Source organism: Epinephelus lanceolatus, chromosome 13, assembly GCF_041903045.1.
Source record: "Epinephelus lanceolatus isolate andai-2023 chromosome 13, ASM4190304v1, whole genome shotgun sequence".
NCBI lineage: Eukaryota > Metazoa > Chordata > Actinopteri > Perciformes > Serranidae > Epinephelus > Epinephelus lanceolatus.
This window is the reverse complement of record NC_135746.1, coordinates 1,575,622-1,593,548: the sequence shown is the minus strand read 5'-3', so window position 1 is coordinate 1,593,548 and position 17,927 is coordinate 1,575,622. Positions and strand designations below refer to the sequence as shown.

The 17,927-nt window shown below is 42.2% G+C and overlaps 1 long non-coding RNA gene across 1 annotated transcript in view; it reads right to left on the bottom strand.

Moving 5' to 3' along the window:
• The window catches only part of LOC117270596 (uncharacterized), a 112,227-nt gene that overhangs the window by 84,890 nt on the left and 9,410 nt on the right, over window positions 1-17,927 (bottom strand). Inside the window, exon 3 of the long non-coding RNA XR_013493117.1 lies at window positions 15,805-15,859. This is a non-coding gene — a long non-coding RNA (uncharacterized LOC117270596). The remainder of the gene's footprint in view (window positions 1-15,804; window positions 15,860-17,927) is intronic.

The window sequence follows — 17,927 nt, the reverse complement described above, 5'->3', positions numbered from 1 at the left end:
ATGATATTTCAATGGAATAAATTACTTATTGACTTATTCATACTTCAAAAACAGCATCAATGAGTGATTAACATAGGGGGGATCAAAATAAAATAAATAAATAAAATAAGAATCAACCAGCCACCCTCCTCCCCTGACAAGTAAAGAACAGTCCCTTCATAAGGAAAGAACAGTCCCTAAAGTGCGGTGAGGTTTGTGGGCCGTTACCTGCCACAAAGAGAGAAATGTGAACGGCTCGTTTCTCCTCTGACACGTCACATACCTGTATGTGTGGTATGTGACCTATGTGGTATGGAATGTTTGTTTCCCACATACCCCTGTGTTGTCCTACTTGCACTTTTGCACCACAACTTAACTGCAACACTCCTGCTGATCCGTTTTGTCCTCAACAATGGAAGACGAGAGTCAGAAGAAAAGGCGAATGAGTGTATGGACCTTTCCTTCCAGCTTATGCTGTTCACGCGAGCCAGAGCCCCCCACAGTCTGTGGATGAAGGTACAAAGCCAGTTCTGCTGTTCTCCTTGCTCACCATAACCATAACAACACCGACAACACAGGATTTCTTACAAAATCGAGCATGCGCAGACGTTACTGAATATTCCGGTACGGGGCATTTTCCGATTAAGGCGTATACATGTCACAATATTCTGGTTAAAACAGGCATGTGCCAGGGGTCTTATTCGGAATATTCTCCAACCGGAATATGACCTTAATCGGGTTATGTACATGTTTACGTGACTCGTGCGCAACTGGAAAATTGAGGATATTCTGAATAATACAGGAATATGTGTTGTGGTCCTGATTTTCTGTGAAACTGTGTTTGCTGCTATCTGATCCTTCTCTCCCTCTCCCTGCAGAGTGAGTGCTGAGGGGCGGGGCGATCTCCGGGAGCACTGGGCTCCCGGCTCACCTGCAGCTCGTTCTGCCTAATTAGCCGGCTTCTTAAGCCACACTCTCTTTGTCTCCAGTGCTGGATTATTCTCTTTGCTCTAGCATTACGCTCGTGATCTCCTGCCTCTCGCCACGTGTTTATGCTCCAGTGTTTGGTCTCCAGGTTTAGTGAGTTTTTGTGCCTTGTCACTCTTTTTGTTGCACTTTTGTTCTTGCTCTTTTTCCCATGTTTATGGTGATTTTCAGTTTGGCCTTTTCTGTTGTTACTTTTCCCTCAGAAAGAGTTTTGGTTGATACTTTGTTTGCTCGTATTTTTCTGTGAACTGATTTTTTTGTTGCTACTTTGTAAATAAACTGTTTTTGAACTTAACTCTGCAACTGGGTCCTGGCTTCCTTGTCTGGCACGCAACAATATGGTGTGCATGTAAACGTAGTTATTGTTTTTCCAGCTTATTATACTGGAGGGCGGTCAAGTCAGGTGTGACATCATTACTAGCTCCACCTTCCGAGGAAAGTGGAACGCAGCATAATAAGGCAGACAGTGCTAACAATGGCGACAGAACCAAAGGCTGGGCAGTACGACTCTGCAAAGACGTCTTTCCACCACCGTGGGTCAGGTAAACGTAAACTAAAGATTAAGTAACAAGATTGTCAATTTAATGTGAAATTAAACCAATATAACAACTTTAGCTCATCATGTTTTATATTGATTACAGTGCACTCTGCAAACAGGTCTGAAAACAGGTCATACTGAAGGTACATGATTGTTAAAGACTGGACAACAAGTCATATGAAACCATATGTCTCTGGTCAGAAGGTCCACAGTTGTGCAATATTAAATTTTAATTTCAGAGAGAGAGGTAGTAGTGTACTCGAGGACTGTCTTTATCATATGAGACTCAAGAAAAAACCGCAGGTGCTCTTGAAGAAAAAGGGTCAGCACATGAAGCACAAATGAACTTCATGCACTCATGCGTGGAGCAGGAACAAATGCATTTGAATTTCATTATAAAAGCCTTTATTCAAAAAACATGGCTGCTTACATTACAAGGCCGACCGAGGGGATTGGGTGATCCCCCCTACCAAGCTTATAAAACATTCTGCCTGACTCCTTTGCACCTTCTGCACCCTGATGAAGACCTTAGCATCGAAACTGGTCAGTGTTTTAATGTAAGCAGCCATGTTTTTGAATAAAGGCTTTTTAACTTAATTCAAATCATTTGTTCATTTTTTCTTCCCATTACATTTCCATTCCTCTATACTGACATAACAATGCTATTTGCACTTGAATGAATGTATGTTTACTGAGCTGCTGAGGATGTCTGAATGTTGAAGGCTGAATCTTTTTTCATTTTGTTGTACAGTGTATAATGACAATGAAGCCTTTCTGTTCTATTCACAGACACACTTCGTTCCTCTTGACCTCTGGGTTTGTCTCTGTATTATTATAGTTATATAACAATAATAATAACTTAATTCTTCAAACTGTCAGTGTTACATTATTCTGTGTGTGTTTGAGTGCTTACTGACAATTTTCCATGACATCATCACTGGTTATCACAGTATGAGCACAGTGCAGCGCATCAGCGATTAGCTAGCCAGTGGAACACACACTGAGACTCACGTGCACCAACACATACGCAGCACTACACCAACTACCAAAGAACAGAGGAGCTTGGAACACAACACATGCAGAAGGAGCGCGGGTTCATTCTCTGACCAGGACATCATTACTCCACTATATCTTTATTTACAAAATAGTTGCTTGCTGCAGTATAACGCTCTGAATATCACACAGAGCTCCTTTAAAACTCCCGCTGTTGGGAGTTTAGCAAGTTTGGGATGAGGCAGACTTTTGATCAATGCCAGAATTAAAAAGGGTAAAGCTACGCAGTCAAAATACCAGGAGATCAAAGAATGAAAGACTGCCTCTACATTACTTAATGATTATATATAAAAAAAAAAACAATTTTACACATTTTTCACGAGTGAAAAACATCTGCACCAAATTTAAGAGGCATTCAGGAACCTCAGTGGCCTTTATCAGCAACCAGGAAGAGCTGCAACAACACTGGTAAAACAACACAACAAGAATGCCTCATTTTTCTCAGTGAGCTACCTAATTATCGTAGAGTTCAACAGATATGTCTAGTTTATAGAGAAATTATCATCTTTAGGTGCTGAAACAAATATACTTTCTTTTATGTAGCCTGGTGGCTTAACAACAAAAAAACAAAACTCAATATAAGACACTTCAGTATCTCCACACGCAGCCTCTGTATGATGCAGAGACAATTTGAGGCTCTTCAGCACCAATGGAGCTCATGTTCACTTTAACAAAAATATAATCACAGTCTGGTGGTAACAGAGATACCACATGAAGACAGCAAGAACTGTGATTGATGAGTGTGGGCAGTTCTTTCTTCTTTGAATAGTTTCTGATGCCAGTAGAGACAGCTGATAGTGAAGCAACAGGGAACAACACCTGTCTGGAAACAGATGAAGTGAACTTGAGGGCACTCTCTATTTTGTTGGGGAGAGCACGCACATCCAAGATATTACAGGTGCTGCAGGACTAACAAGCAAACAGACTTTTTTTAAAAAAAGGGGTGACATCTGCACACTGTTGTAGCTCCTCAAATGTTTATTGTATAAGATCAACGTTTCAATCACATAGATCTTTGTCAGGACGAAGATCTATGTGATCGAAACGTTGATCTTATACAATAAACATTCTCTTTTTTGTTGCCCCTATCTATGATGGGAACTGCTTTTTAACAATGAACATTACATTTCAAAGGCTGAGCTCTCCCTCTACAGAAACCATCAAACAAGTTTGGGAGAAAGAACTGGGAAGGAAGATATCTGGAGACACCTGGGATGATAGTCTACACTATGTACACACATTCTCTAAATGCCAGATAATGCTTCATTGAATTTAAGGTGCTGCTCAGGCTGTACTCTACAAGAGTCAACTTCACAGTATCTTTTCTGAAGTATAATCACAGTGTCCATCCATCCACTTTCAACTACTTATCCAAAGCCAGGTCGCAGGGGCAGCAGGCTGAGCAAAGTATTCCAGATGCCCCTCTCCCCAGCAACGCTTTCCAGCTCCTCCTGAGGGATCCTGAGACTTCACAGGTGAGACGAGATACATAATCCCTTTAGCGTGTTCTGGGTCTGCCCCGGGGCCTCCTACCAGATGGACATGCCCGCAACACCTCTAACAGGAGGCGCCCAGGAGGATCCTGATCAGATGCTCGACCCATCTCAACTGACCCCTTTCAACGTGAAGGAGCAGCGGCTCTACTCTGAGCTCCCTCCAGATGTCCAAGCTCCTCCCCCTATCTCTAAGGCTGAGCCCAGACACCCCACGGAGCAAACTCATTTCAGCTGCTTGTATCTGCGACCTCATTCTTTCAGTCATTACTCAGAGCTCATGACCATAGGTGAGGGTTGGGTCAGCTCCCTCTGAACCACAACAATGTGGCACAGACACCATGCCAAACCAATGATCCATCTCACGCTCCATTCTACCCTCACACGTGGACAAGACCCTGAGATGCTGAACTCGCTCACTTGGGGCAGTAACTCTCTCCCAATCCACTGGTTTCCAGCAGAGAACCATGGCCTCAGAGTTGGAGGAGCTGACTCTCATCCTGACCTCTACACACTCGGCTGCAATCCGCCCTAGTGCATGCTGGAGGTCACGGTGTGATGAGTTTACAGAACCACATCATCTGCAAAAAGCAGAGATGCAATTCTGAGGTGATCAAAACACACCCCTTCCTCCCCCCCGGCTGTGCCTTGACATCCTGTAAATGAATATCACAAACAGAATCGGTGATATTTGTGATATTTAGAATAATCACAGAATAAAGGGCAACGTGTTACATAGTTTGGCCTGCTTCATCAGCATCTGTAACAAAGCGGTGGGTCTGATATTGCATTCTGACCCTTGAACTGATCATCCTTGGCACAACAGAAGCCTTGAACACATTAAGGAAGCCTCAAAGACAAGTTATTGCCTATGGTCTCTTAACTGCAAAGAAAGTTCTGCTCCAGCACTCGAAAACACTAGAAACCCCCTCAGTATGGCACTGGGTTAACAACTTGTCAAACACTCCACTGTCAGAGAATTGGATGTGCTCTGAAGGACAAGTTGTACAATTTTAAAAAGATCTGGGCTGCCTCCATTGCCTTTCTGGAGCAAGTCCATACCAAACCAGACTCTATCCCAACTGACGTGGCATAATTAGTTCTTACTTAATCCAGCAGTCCATATTCATGTTCAATCAAATCCCATTCATGCTGCAATAGATATACATTGTGATGCAGTAAATCTGGAGAATCAAATGAGGGACTTCTCATGGATGAAACAACAGGGAGAAATGTCTGTTTTTGGTTTAACAAGCAAACTAAAAGCCCAAGAAATACACAAGCACATGTGACAGAATATACTGTCACATTATCTAACCCTATGGAACAAGCATAATAATCAGATATATTTCCTCTGACATAAAAGAAAAATGATTACACTAATATATAAAAATAATTACTTAGGATATATGATGTCAAACTGTGCAGGGGAAATAAAACAATCAACATGTTAAATCCCACCCTGAGCCATAAATCAATTCCTACGCCAGAGGCTTCTACAGAGAGAGAGCGAGCGAATCCACCTTCAGTCCCCGAGGCATTTACTGACAGCAGCTCTGCTGAAGGCATCCCCCACCTCCCCACACACTCTCCTTTGTGTGTGCATCAATTACCCATCAATATCTCAGTGAATGTGCACTCCAGCAGAGTGTCGCTGACTGTAGGTAAATGTCACACATCTTACATAATGCCGGAAGCACCAAATCTCATTAACAAAGCCCCAGTAACTATGGCAATGTGCATCATCGGCGACCCTCGGTGTAACTTATGCTAAAAAGGCCAAGAGGTTGCTATGACAACTGGAAGGAAAACAAGAGCGATATGGAGAGAAAGTTGGAGCTGGTTTGTTGAAGTCAGCATACAATCACTCACTGTCACACACACACACACACACACACACACACACACAAAAACACCTCCAGGCACATCAACAAAACAACAGGAGGACATTAATTTATGACAAAAATAACAATTAACATCTTAGTTTTCCACTTCCAGTCCATTTCTATCATCATTATTCTCTGCCTCAGGTTCATCCCCGAGCATGTACACACACACACACACACACACACACACACACACATATACACACTGTAGTGAGACTGCAGTGACAGCCTGACAGCAAATTCACATGAATGTTGATTAGCACTAACATCTGAACATTCTGTTCTGCGGTGGAAGAACCTGCTCCATCCTGCCAATTATTTTCTAGATAGATCGTTTTGTCAATAAAATGTCAGAAAATAGTGAAACATGCCCCGTGGAACGTCCCAAATCCCAAGGTGACATCTTCAAATGGTCATTATATCTGACCAACAATCAAAAAAATGGAGAACTGTTTCTGTTATCATCATGCATGACAAAGAAAAGCATCAAATTCCCACATTTAACACTTTCCCCGCCACTGACCAGACTTTCAGTCATGTATGACAGAACGCTTCCCTGCCATTGACGAGATATTCCGGCAATCCGTGTTTCCGCTTTTATAAGATTAGTTACGCATCTTGTTAAATAGACCGGCACTGCCATGTCAAAAACAAACAAAGAAGACGATCAGCTGAAAAGTGGAAGAAGATGTTCACAGAAAGGTAGCAGCTTGTGAACCGCACAAAAAGACCGGTGCTGACGAAAGAGTCTACAGTTGCGCAAGCCGTGGAGATTGATGGACTCAGACTCTGACAATTCCTGTTTTGATCAACCTTCTGAATCCTAATTGGGCGAAGAAGCAAACGAGTTCGGTGGGACGAAACGGGATTGCCATGACGGTGACAGCGACACACGGACAAGACGACCACAGAGGAGAGGGAGACAGCAGTACTGACACTGAATGTACCAAGCTGTTCTGCTTTACCCCAGAGAAAACATTATTTTCATTATTATTGTTATTACTATTATTATTATTTTCATTTATACAATTCAAATTGACGTAAAGAAATGAGGGAAAAAAAACGTAAATGTGAAATTGATTTTGTACTTGAAAATGACTGTCTTTGACAAAAATACAAGCAAGCATAAAACCAGCGAATGTTTGGATTTCTGTTTAGAAAATGAGTAAAACAACATTTTTTAATTTTCAAAATTGTTGCCAATTAAGATACCCATGAAATGAAAGTTACATTTCCTGGTTTTAATACTGTCGTTTCTCTTTCTGTAAAACCAGATAAACCATTTCAAATGTTTGATGACTCATCCTGCACTCAGGGCATTGACAAAAGTTCTTCCAATCACACTAGATTTTGGACGACTAGTCAGCCACACCAGTCATGTAAGACCACGCTTCATGGTTTGTGGGTTGTAGTAGCTAACAGAGCAATAAAGAGATCAATGTGGTGGAGGTCTAATTCATTCCCCTCCTCCTCCTCGTCCTCCTGATCTAAGGGCGAGGGAGGTGTGTGAAGCCAACAGTCCGCTGTAGCTCTGTGTTGTGCTTAACTTTTAGCCCATCCACTTTTTAGCAAGTGCAAACAAATTGATTTAAATCCCTCCAGTAACTTCTCACCCGTCAGCATAAGGTGATCTAACTTACGTTTCATTTTGTCACTCCACTGGTCAATTAATTGTTGCAGTTCTCCTCTCTTCTGATTTGCCGTCTCAGTCTCTACAGTATATCACTCCATCTCTAACATCATCTCCTTGTTTTCTCCTGAGCGTAAATGCACTGCAACACGTGACTTGACCTGAGCGCTCTGTAGCATCTGCGCTTCTTAATCTGTTTTCGTTCGGATGTATCACAGACCATCCAGGAGTCTGAGTATTCCCGGCGGCCTCCTGACAACCTCCTGCCAACTGTGTGTGCTAATTAGAAGATAAAGCAGTGAGTGTCTCCCCTCATCTTTTAATAATGGACTGCCACAGAGCACGGTATTATATGTTATAACTGGACAGACCATTGATTGGAACACCTACCCAATGACACCAACAACATTCAGCAGCTCGAGCGTGAATTCAAATACATGTGATTCAACTGAGGAGAAAAATAAGTCAACTTTGCTGCAGAGGACATGAACCAGGCGCAGGCCAAAACCCAAGAGAAGCTCCTCTAATGAAGGAGTTGTACATGAATACGGATAACTGGATTTAGAAAATGATTGGTCGGATGTAAATTCATTAATTCTTTCAAAATGAATAGATGCATGCAAAGAAGAGAAGTAAAAGCTCATTACAATGTGTGTAGTGATCATTTCCATATGTTTGTTTCCTACTGCATGTATTAAACTGAGTGTATACATACAGGTATATATCAGGAATCATACAGTCAGATATAATAGATGGTAATTCTGATGACTGACCTATCGATTAATCAACTATTCATTTCAGATAGCTTGTTTGCAATTAGTCGCTTCTATGATGCATGAAATTCAGATGGAGGGCAGGAAGTGATAAATCCATGTTATTGTAAATATGATCTATGATATATGATCCATAGAAAACAAAGAAAATCAATTTTCCCCACAACTTGACTAATTTGCCTGGTATGGACTCAATCATCAGTAAAAATGACATCATCCTCTCGACCAGTGGTTTCCAACTGGTCCACCCACAGGGTTCAGATTTCTTCTTAGTAATTAGTTCAAGGTCCACAGTTTAATATATTCAGCATCATACTTGGGTTTGGCCATGTGGTCGAGCTAGTCTGGTGTCTCTATACAGTATTTGTCAGTTAGTCACTCACTCTACAGCAGGACACGGCACTTCAAAATAAAAGCTCTGTGCTGGAAATTCACTGCACTTCAAAAGTAGGTGTTTTTTACTAACTTGACAAGATAGACTGCCTACAGTACTACAGGTGAGTCAGATGAAGGCATACAAGTATCTAGTGGACTGTCGCCACTTTGTGTGCGGGTGGATCCATGACCTCCGAACTAAAGTAGTACTGAGCCAATGCTGTGAGTAACATCATCAACAATAACTGTCATTTTATATTACAACTCTGAACTTGGTTGCAATGCTGGTGTCAGGCTACTGGCTAGCTGACTTAACCTACAATTCTCTACCTACAAGGTCAACCACTTCCAGGTGTCCGGTGAACTGCTGTTAAAATCTGGGTCTTGGCTAAATAACATGGAGAAGTTGTCAGGGGACATTGTAACTTCATGACGACACCACCTCAAGATATGTTTAACGCAATGCTTTAATGTTAACATCTGACATTAGTTCACTGCCCTCCAGACTTAGAGGCCCAGACACATCAAGCTGACTTCAAAGAACTAGTGGCAACGAAGGGCAACTGTTGCATCGCCTCGTGTCTCCTGTGTCTGAGGCAAAAAGTTGCAGTGAACACTGCAAAGACAACAGCCAACGGCCAGCTTGCTTGAATGCTTTGTGCCTGTGTAAGAGAAAACAACCCTCCATACAGGTCGTCTGTATTCGTAACTCGAAAAGGAAAACCAGACCGACAGGCCAGGTTCAAGACACTAGTTAGCCAGTTAGCATGTTTAAAAATGTACCGTGCACTAGCATATAACAACGCAAACATTTACAAACCATTTCTGCTTAAGAGCTCAATGCTTAAAGAAAAATAATCTTACCTAATATTAACAAGTTTGTTTCAATCTCACACCCTCTTGACTTCAGCTGTTTGTTTACTTTCCTCACTTCCGTCTCTCTCGTGCCAATCAGAGAGATTTCATTCACCAACGGGCTCTGCTGCTGATTTAACACACTGAATCAGCCAACAATAGCCAACAAGGGCCAAACAGTGCCGACGGTGTGGTGCACAGTCTATGGCGACAGACCGACAGCACAACAATAACCAACAGCCGATCGTCAGCTTGGTGTGTCAGGGCCCTAAGACGGAGTCCCACATCCGCTGCTGTTTCTCTGTGAATTTTTTCAACTTCTCGCCTTTACATAGAACTATTTTTAGGACTCGGAAGAAAATTGTTTTCCCCCCAATTTGTTTGATTGGATATAAACAGCCCAAATCATCGGCATTTGTGCTGTGTTGGTAGTTGTTGCCTCCAGCTGCCTGCCCTACATCTGGCCAGCACTGACGTATGACGTCAAACACAGAGAAGCTATAGTAGAATGAACAGCCAAATGGATGGATAAACAGCTGGTAAGACAAACAAACTGCTAACCAAAAAAAATCACACTTCTGCCTTTTTCAAACACAAACTGTTGTAATACTGTGATAAATAATAACTTGATTTTTAATATGAATACTAAATGACTTGACTATTTATTGAAACAATGGCCGGGGGCATGACTAAGCTGTTAAACACGATGGAACATATTTGCACTTCGAAGCTGAAATACATAACTTTTCCTACAGCATATTGTCGACTTCTGCGAGCAAACAGTAATTACAGACGGCCAAAAAAAAAAAAAGATTTCTATCTCCCAAAGGACTCGCAACACTATTATCTGCAGCCTTTAAAACTTCCTCTATATTAGATTACTGCAACTTTCTGAATCCTGATGAAAAGCAAGTCTGAGTTAGACATGCACTTTTCATAATGTAATATAGAACAAACTTTACAGCGAGGAGATAACAGAGCTGCAAGTCTTGTGGGAGATACAAAATGTGACATTTCCTACATGATTAAACAGCATTCCAGACATTTTCTGCTCAGTGCAGTGATGTGCATTAGTGGTGTCTGAAGCTGCATAGCATGACCAAAAACATTTTCAAACACATAAACATCTACGTTAACCCAGGTCTTAAAGGCTTGTGCATGTATGTGCAACAATCACACACAGGAAATTTCTCTTTATGTGTTTGACAGGAGTAGTTTTTTATTTTCTGTTTCCTACCAATTATTATTCCTACCAATTGGTGCCACGAGAGAGAGACAGATAGTTGAGGATTCATCTCACTGTACAATCAATGAAACACAGAATCCTTTCCCACAGTGCTGACGACGTACACAGACAACCACCCACAAATCAGACCACACACACACACACACACACACACACACACAGAAACAACTACACTTATCAAAGTGTATGCCGCTGCCTCGTAACCATACCAGCAGACAGACAGAAAGACATGGGAGAATTTCTGATTGTCAGTGTTGCAAACAAAAACATGAGCACCTGGAGAACACACAGCAGGCTGACATCAAAGTATGATGAGATAAAAGTCCCAAAGTGTCGAGATCAACAGTGAGGACAAACTCTGTCCTACCTCCCCACCACTATTCCCAAATCTTCATCCTTCACAGATGCAGCAGCTTCCTTTCTGCTTTTATTGACTCATTTTGTTTTGCAAAAGCTTATCAGTACATAAGTGACCCAAGTATGGTCCTGTTTGTGCGTCTATACATGCACTGCAAATCCTACTAACATCTATGCAGCCTAATCACCAGAAAAAATGTTGGCATTGAACGTCTCTGCGAACCAAGAATGTGTTACATTTGCATGTTATTTTGTAATGGAAACTTTCACCAACGCTTTGGTGAACATGTGGCTATGTTTAGGCACAAAAACTACTTGGCTATGGTCAGGAAATGAAACGCCTTATATGGAGGGGGCACAATCCTGGCTGCAATTGCTCTGTAAAAAGTTGCTCTTCATGGCACTATCCCCGCCATTGCATCACCAGCAAACACCCACAATTTGAGCCTAAAAACCTGCTGGAAACACATCGGGTCACTGCAAAAACACCCATGACTGGAGCTTAAAAAGCCAATGGATACACCTGGGGATGGAGCTGATCCAATCCAGTATGTAAAGTATGTATTTCATGTTGTCTGCTGGAATGATATGATGAATGCTACATAGTAGTGTTGCAGGGTATACTGGTGCCAACGGTAGACCGCGGTACTAAAACACCACGGTACATATGATACCATAATGTTGGAGTACTGCAGTACTACAGTACCTCACGGCACCACTACTGTGGGATAAGTTCAAAGTCCAATCACAAGAGGGTGAGTGTCCATGCACCGTCCAATAGCGGCGCGAGCTGGCCACCTGGCACTCAATATGCTGCTGCAGTGGTTTGTATCCAGTGACATGTCAGGTATTAGCTGAGCTACTGAGTATCTTTGAACAGTGAAAGTTATTATTTATTTATTTTTACTTGGAGGCTAGATTTGTTTATATATGCTACAGTGATGTGTTTTCCACAGAGCTCTGCATTTTACTCGCATTTGCCACAAAAAATAGTTTTGTGCGAGCAAAAGAAACCATTCAGGAGCAGCTGTGTGAGTACAGATTTCAACCAGCAGCAGAAACGAAAGGCGAATCCTGCCGGTTGTGGGTTGAACGGGGATCACAGACAGGAATACGGCGGCCATAGTGCTCCGCGGCGCAAGATAACGGCTTACCAGCAACAGAGAAGTCCAGCTCCAGGACCAATAAGTCTTCGTTGGTGTCATGACTGCTCAGAAGTACCTGAACAGCCGAGCCGTGGCGGCACACAGGTATGTGACGTGTCAGAGGAGAAACGAGCCGTTCACATTTCTCTCTTTGTGGCAGGTAACGGCCCACAAACCTCACCGCACTTTAGGGACTGTTCTTTCCTTATGAAGGGACTGTTCTTTACTTGTCAGGGGAGGAGGGTGGCTGGTTGATTCTTATTTTATTTATTTATTTTATTTTGATCCCCCCTATGTTCATCACTTACTGATGCTGTTTTTGAAGTATGAATAAGTCAATAAGTAATTTATTCCATTGAAATATCATTGATGTATTATAGAAAAGTGATTTATCTTTTTATAAATGACAAAAGGCACATCTGCCTCATTTTCGCTGTGGTATCCTGATACTACTCAGAACCATGATACTTTCATTGGTATCATACCGTGGGTCCCAATTTTGGTACCGTGACAACACTACTACATAGTAGTGTCTACTTGATTTGTATCTGTGCTGCTCAGATTAATATGACAGGTATATTTTTGTTTTTTGGTCGTGTATATTGCACTAGTAGTTTAACACTGTCTTGGAATTTAATAAATATTGATAAGTTTGAAACCCTTACAGCTGCATATTTGTTTTCAGGATGGGATTTTTCCTGTTAACAGGATTTCCTGCTTTTCTGACCTTGTACTTACTTCAAGTTGCCTTTTGGGACATACATGCATACATACGTACATATCATACTTGCCTGTAGAGAGGAGTTTATTACAGCCTCATATAAAATCAACAATAATGATAATAATATTAAAGCAAACAGAGCACTGATATGGGAATAGTAACGGTATCGGCAGATATCTAAATTCAGGTATCGGGATCGGATCGGAAGTGAAAAATGTGGATCAGTGCATCCCTAGATACACTCCATTAGATCGCTACAGAATCAACCACTACTGGAGCCTGAAGAGCCGACGGAAACACACCAATGGCTCACTACAAAACATACTCAACTGGAGCCTAACAGGCCAACAGAAACACGTCAGGTCGCTGTAAAAACACTCACAACTGGGGCGTTGGTGGCTTAGTGGTAGAGCAGGCACCCCATGTACAAGGCTGTTGCCACAGCGGCCCGGGTTCGACTCCAGCCTGTGGCCCCTTGCTGCATGTCACTCCCTCTCTCTCTCCCCCTTTCACACTTGTCTGTCCAATCAAATAAAGGCTTAAAATGCCCCCCAAAATATCTTTAAAAACAAAAAACAAAAAAAAAACCTAAAACTGGAACCTAAAAAGATGATTGAAACATCCCATCAGGTCGCTACAAAAACACACATGACTGGAGCCTAAAAAGTTGATGGAAACATGTCTTGTCGCTACAAAAGCAACTATGATTGGAACCTATAAAGCCAATGGAAACACACCAAGGGGTTGCAACAAAACACCCACGACTGGACCCTAAAAAGTTGATGGAAACACAACAATGACTCACTAAATAACAACCAGTGTTGTTGTTTGTTGGTCAAGAACTATTGTCTGCAGTATGCAGCTTAGCAGCCGTATCGTTCAGGTAACATGCCGTCCATCATCCCCTTTACCTCCCGATGACAGTCAGCTTATATCATATGTCACTGTAGATGTTGTTATGATACGCATTAAACGTGCAAATGTAACATATTCGTGATTTGCAGATATGTTCAAGGCCAACATTTTCTTCTGACTGCTGGGCTGTATCCATGAGTGCTCTGGAAGTCACAGTTCACATGAGAAAATGAGAGATAACGAGGGAGAAGCAAAGTGACTGATAGGCTTGTCAGGCTGACAGAAACACTGGTGCTGCAAAGAAACCAAAAACAAACCCATTGCTTTCTATTTCGTTGCTTGCAAAATGATCCAAATTCCTCCCAGGCGTCTGGGAATAAGTCTAATCTGATCTGGAGGAAACATTTAGCCAGAGTTATGGCTGCTCAGAGGAGATTTTCCAAGAGATTTCAAACTAGAGTTTCACTTCCTCTTTTCACAAGAGCCACTTAAATGTTTCATCAGTCATGTTTAATAAATAATGAACAGTGTTTCTTAATCATTTTCTCTGTTTTAATTTCTCACTCTGTTGATTTAATTAAAAATGCCAATTTGCAATATTAAGTCAACTAAATCAAGAAAATAAAACTTATCAAACCAAAACATAAAAACACACAAAAAACTTGGATGTTATGACAACTTCAAAGACGCCTCTCTGTCTCTCTCTCACAAGCCTCCACAAACTGATCAATATGAGAGCACACGCGCACACACACACACACACACACACACACAGAAGAATATGGATCCCTAGCTAATTATTTCTTTGAACATAAAGCCGAAACACACGCACACACAGTGATGGGTGTGTTTGCATTCTCCAGAAATAGCTCCATTATGCCCCAGTCAATCAGACAACAGCACATAAACATAAAGAAAGACCAAAACACACCTACACTGTTTCTCCCAAAATAAACCCATTATCTCCTGATCAATCACAGAAACAACAAAGCTGATCAATTCTATTGATGTTGATGACAGCATCAGTCAATTATCCAGCAGTTCTCACCAGCCAGAGCCGAATTACGCCTGTGATTTTATCACCTAATGCCTGCTTTCTCTCCCCCGAGAGAAGAATACTGTGTTTAAATGAGTCTCCACATGACAACAGTACTGATGCTCACATCTGAGTGAGTGACAGTCAGACTGCACTGAGGGCACGCAGGGATACTGGCTGCTTCTCTAAGTGAGAACAAAGATGCGTTGGTTGCAAATATAAAACAAGAGTCTCTTGATGTTCTCAGGGACTTCAGAGCAAACAACTTGATTTTGGTTTACTGCCAGCTTGTTAGCCTGTTAAGACGGGGTCAAATAAAAGTGCAGGTGAAAACATCTGGTTTGACCACTTGTGAATAAAGAGACTTAGCAATGTTTTCTTTCTTAAAGGGACAGTTCACCCCAGAATCAGTAATATATATTCCTCCTCTTACCTATGGTGCTTATCAATCCAGATGATTTCAACAGCAATGTCTCTTTACAGAAATCATGACCATGGTACTCAAGATAATCCACAGACCTTGTTGTGAGCAGTTTCATGTAGGAACTATTTCCTTTGTACCAAACTACACCTGCCAGCCATATCACCATTAAGGAGGAGATGTGCGTCTACCAATGGATGAGAGGCTTATGCGTGTGACACACAAGATACAAACATTAATGGCATCCTCCTCAGCTGAGCTGAAACATCAGCTAGCTCAGTGGTGCACTACGTTATGTGTAACTGTATGACCATATGTGGAGCCCACAGAGAATTATCGTCTGACTCTGCTGAGCTTTACAGCATCCTTCAGCTCATTGTGGAGCATTTAGCAGCTCAAGAGAAGTTGGTAGAAACCAAAATGAAGCTCAAAGGAGAGTAAATATTGGACTTACATTCACCAGGGCGTCAGAAACACGACTCCAACTGAATGCTGATGTTGCTCCATGTCTGTTGGATGAGGAAAATAAGCAACTGTTAGCGCACAGGTTTGTCTTACCAACTTAAAAGATGACATGTCAGTTAAAACATTAAAGCCACTGACAGAAGAAAATAACTTTGATCATCTCATTACAATGCAATGCTCCACTGGGATCCTTGGGTTTGAGCATTCATGTGGATGCCACTTGACACTCACCACCCACACAAACATCACTGTAGACTAAGTGTTCTCCCCTCATAGCAACAGCACTCCTCAATAGCAGTGGCCCCCAGGCGGACAATGTGCCATGCTACACTGGAAAAACTGTTGGGAATGTACGAGGAATATGACAAAAAGCTCAATGTGTCAGCCTGGCCTCCAAAGTCTCCAGATCCCAATTTAATCAAGAATCCATGGGTTATGCCAGTATCCCGCCTCAAACCCACAGGATTCAAAGGGTCCACGCCTGGCGCCAGACACCACGAGACACCCCCACAGGTCCTGTGTCCATGCTTCGACAAGTCAGAGCCATGTCCAATTCATGGTGGGGCCTCTGACCTTAAAGGGAAATTTCGGTTTATTTCAACCTGTCTCCTATCGTCCTAAATTTGTTTCAAGTGACTAGTGACATAAAAATAATAGTTAGCATGTTAGCCGTTAGCCTAGATACAGCCGGGGCGCATAGTAGCGTCAGACCTGTTAAAACGTAAGTGAACGGGCAACCTTCAAGTGCAAAGTTAGTCCACTAAACAAGCTTTTTTTCCACAAAGACCGCCTCATATCGTTAGGATAAATGTCAGAGAACATATAGAAAACGACATGTAAACGTGTTGTCTTACCTTACCCGTGTGCTGCCATGTTTGTTTACCATCTAGCTCTGCTTTCCAAAGCGCGGCCAAAATATATCTGGTGAGCTCTAGATAAAGCCCAGCTGGATACTACTCCAGGTGGAGGTGTCTCGTCCTCGGTCACATCCAGACCTTGAAAATAAGGCTGCAACCGGTCCCATTCCTTGCAACAGAGGCATTCCTCTTCTGTGGGCACTGGGGCACAGCATTCACAGGTACACCACCAATCTCCAGAGCTACGCAGCCTTGCAGCAGCCATTCCTCCTCTCTCGTCCTCTACCTGTTGCGCCTCTCTCTCTCTCCTCCTCCGTTCTTCAATTTCACGAAGCTCTTCGTCAGTGTATTCTGGCTCAAATAAATAAGGGCGGCCATCAAACTCTGCAAAATCAAATTCCTCCTCCACAAAGTTGAAGTCTGGCAAAAAGTCAGCCATTATTCTATAAATCTTTCATAAAATAAATGAATGAACTTTTCAGGCTACTGTCCGGTTCTGCCTTCCAGCTGTTGCTGCTTGTTCTCGCCAGATTTCAGGCACGCTATGAAATCGCTGCTTGTTCTCACGATGTTTCGGCCGCGCTTTGGAAAGCAGAGCTAGATGGTAAACAAACATGGCAGCACACCGGTAAGGTAAGACAACACGTTTACATGTCGTTTTCTATATGTTCTCTGACATTTATCCTAACGATATGAGGCGGTCTTTGTGGAAAAAAAGCTTGTTTAGTGGACTAACTTTGCACTTGAAGGTTGCCCGTTCACTTATGTTTTAACAGGTCTGACGCTACTATGCGCCCCGGCTGTATCTAGGCTAACGGCTAACATGCTAACTATTATTTTTATGTCACTAGTCACTTGAAACAAATTTAGGACGATAGGAGACAGGTTGAAATAAACTGAAATTTCCCTTCAAGGAAATTAAGTGCAGTTAACACACACTGGGGTCCTGTCAAATGCATTGTGACTAATGTACTGGGGCAAATGTCCATCCTGAGAATCAGCTCTTACAGTCCAACATCCTTTCTTCAGTTCAAGGTTTAATATGTGGTGATGAAGCCACCTAATATCTGCATGCATTAAACATATTGCCACCCACATTTTAAGTCATGTGTTTATCAAACTAAAAGATGTGTGTGTCCTTTCATCCTTGGGTATCACACTGCAGTGTGGATTTAAGCTTGATTATCATACTGACTGTTGTTTCTCCTCATGTTGTTGTAACAATACAGTCACGGCTGATGCTATCAGTAGTGTT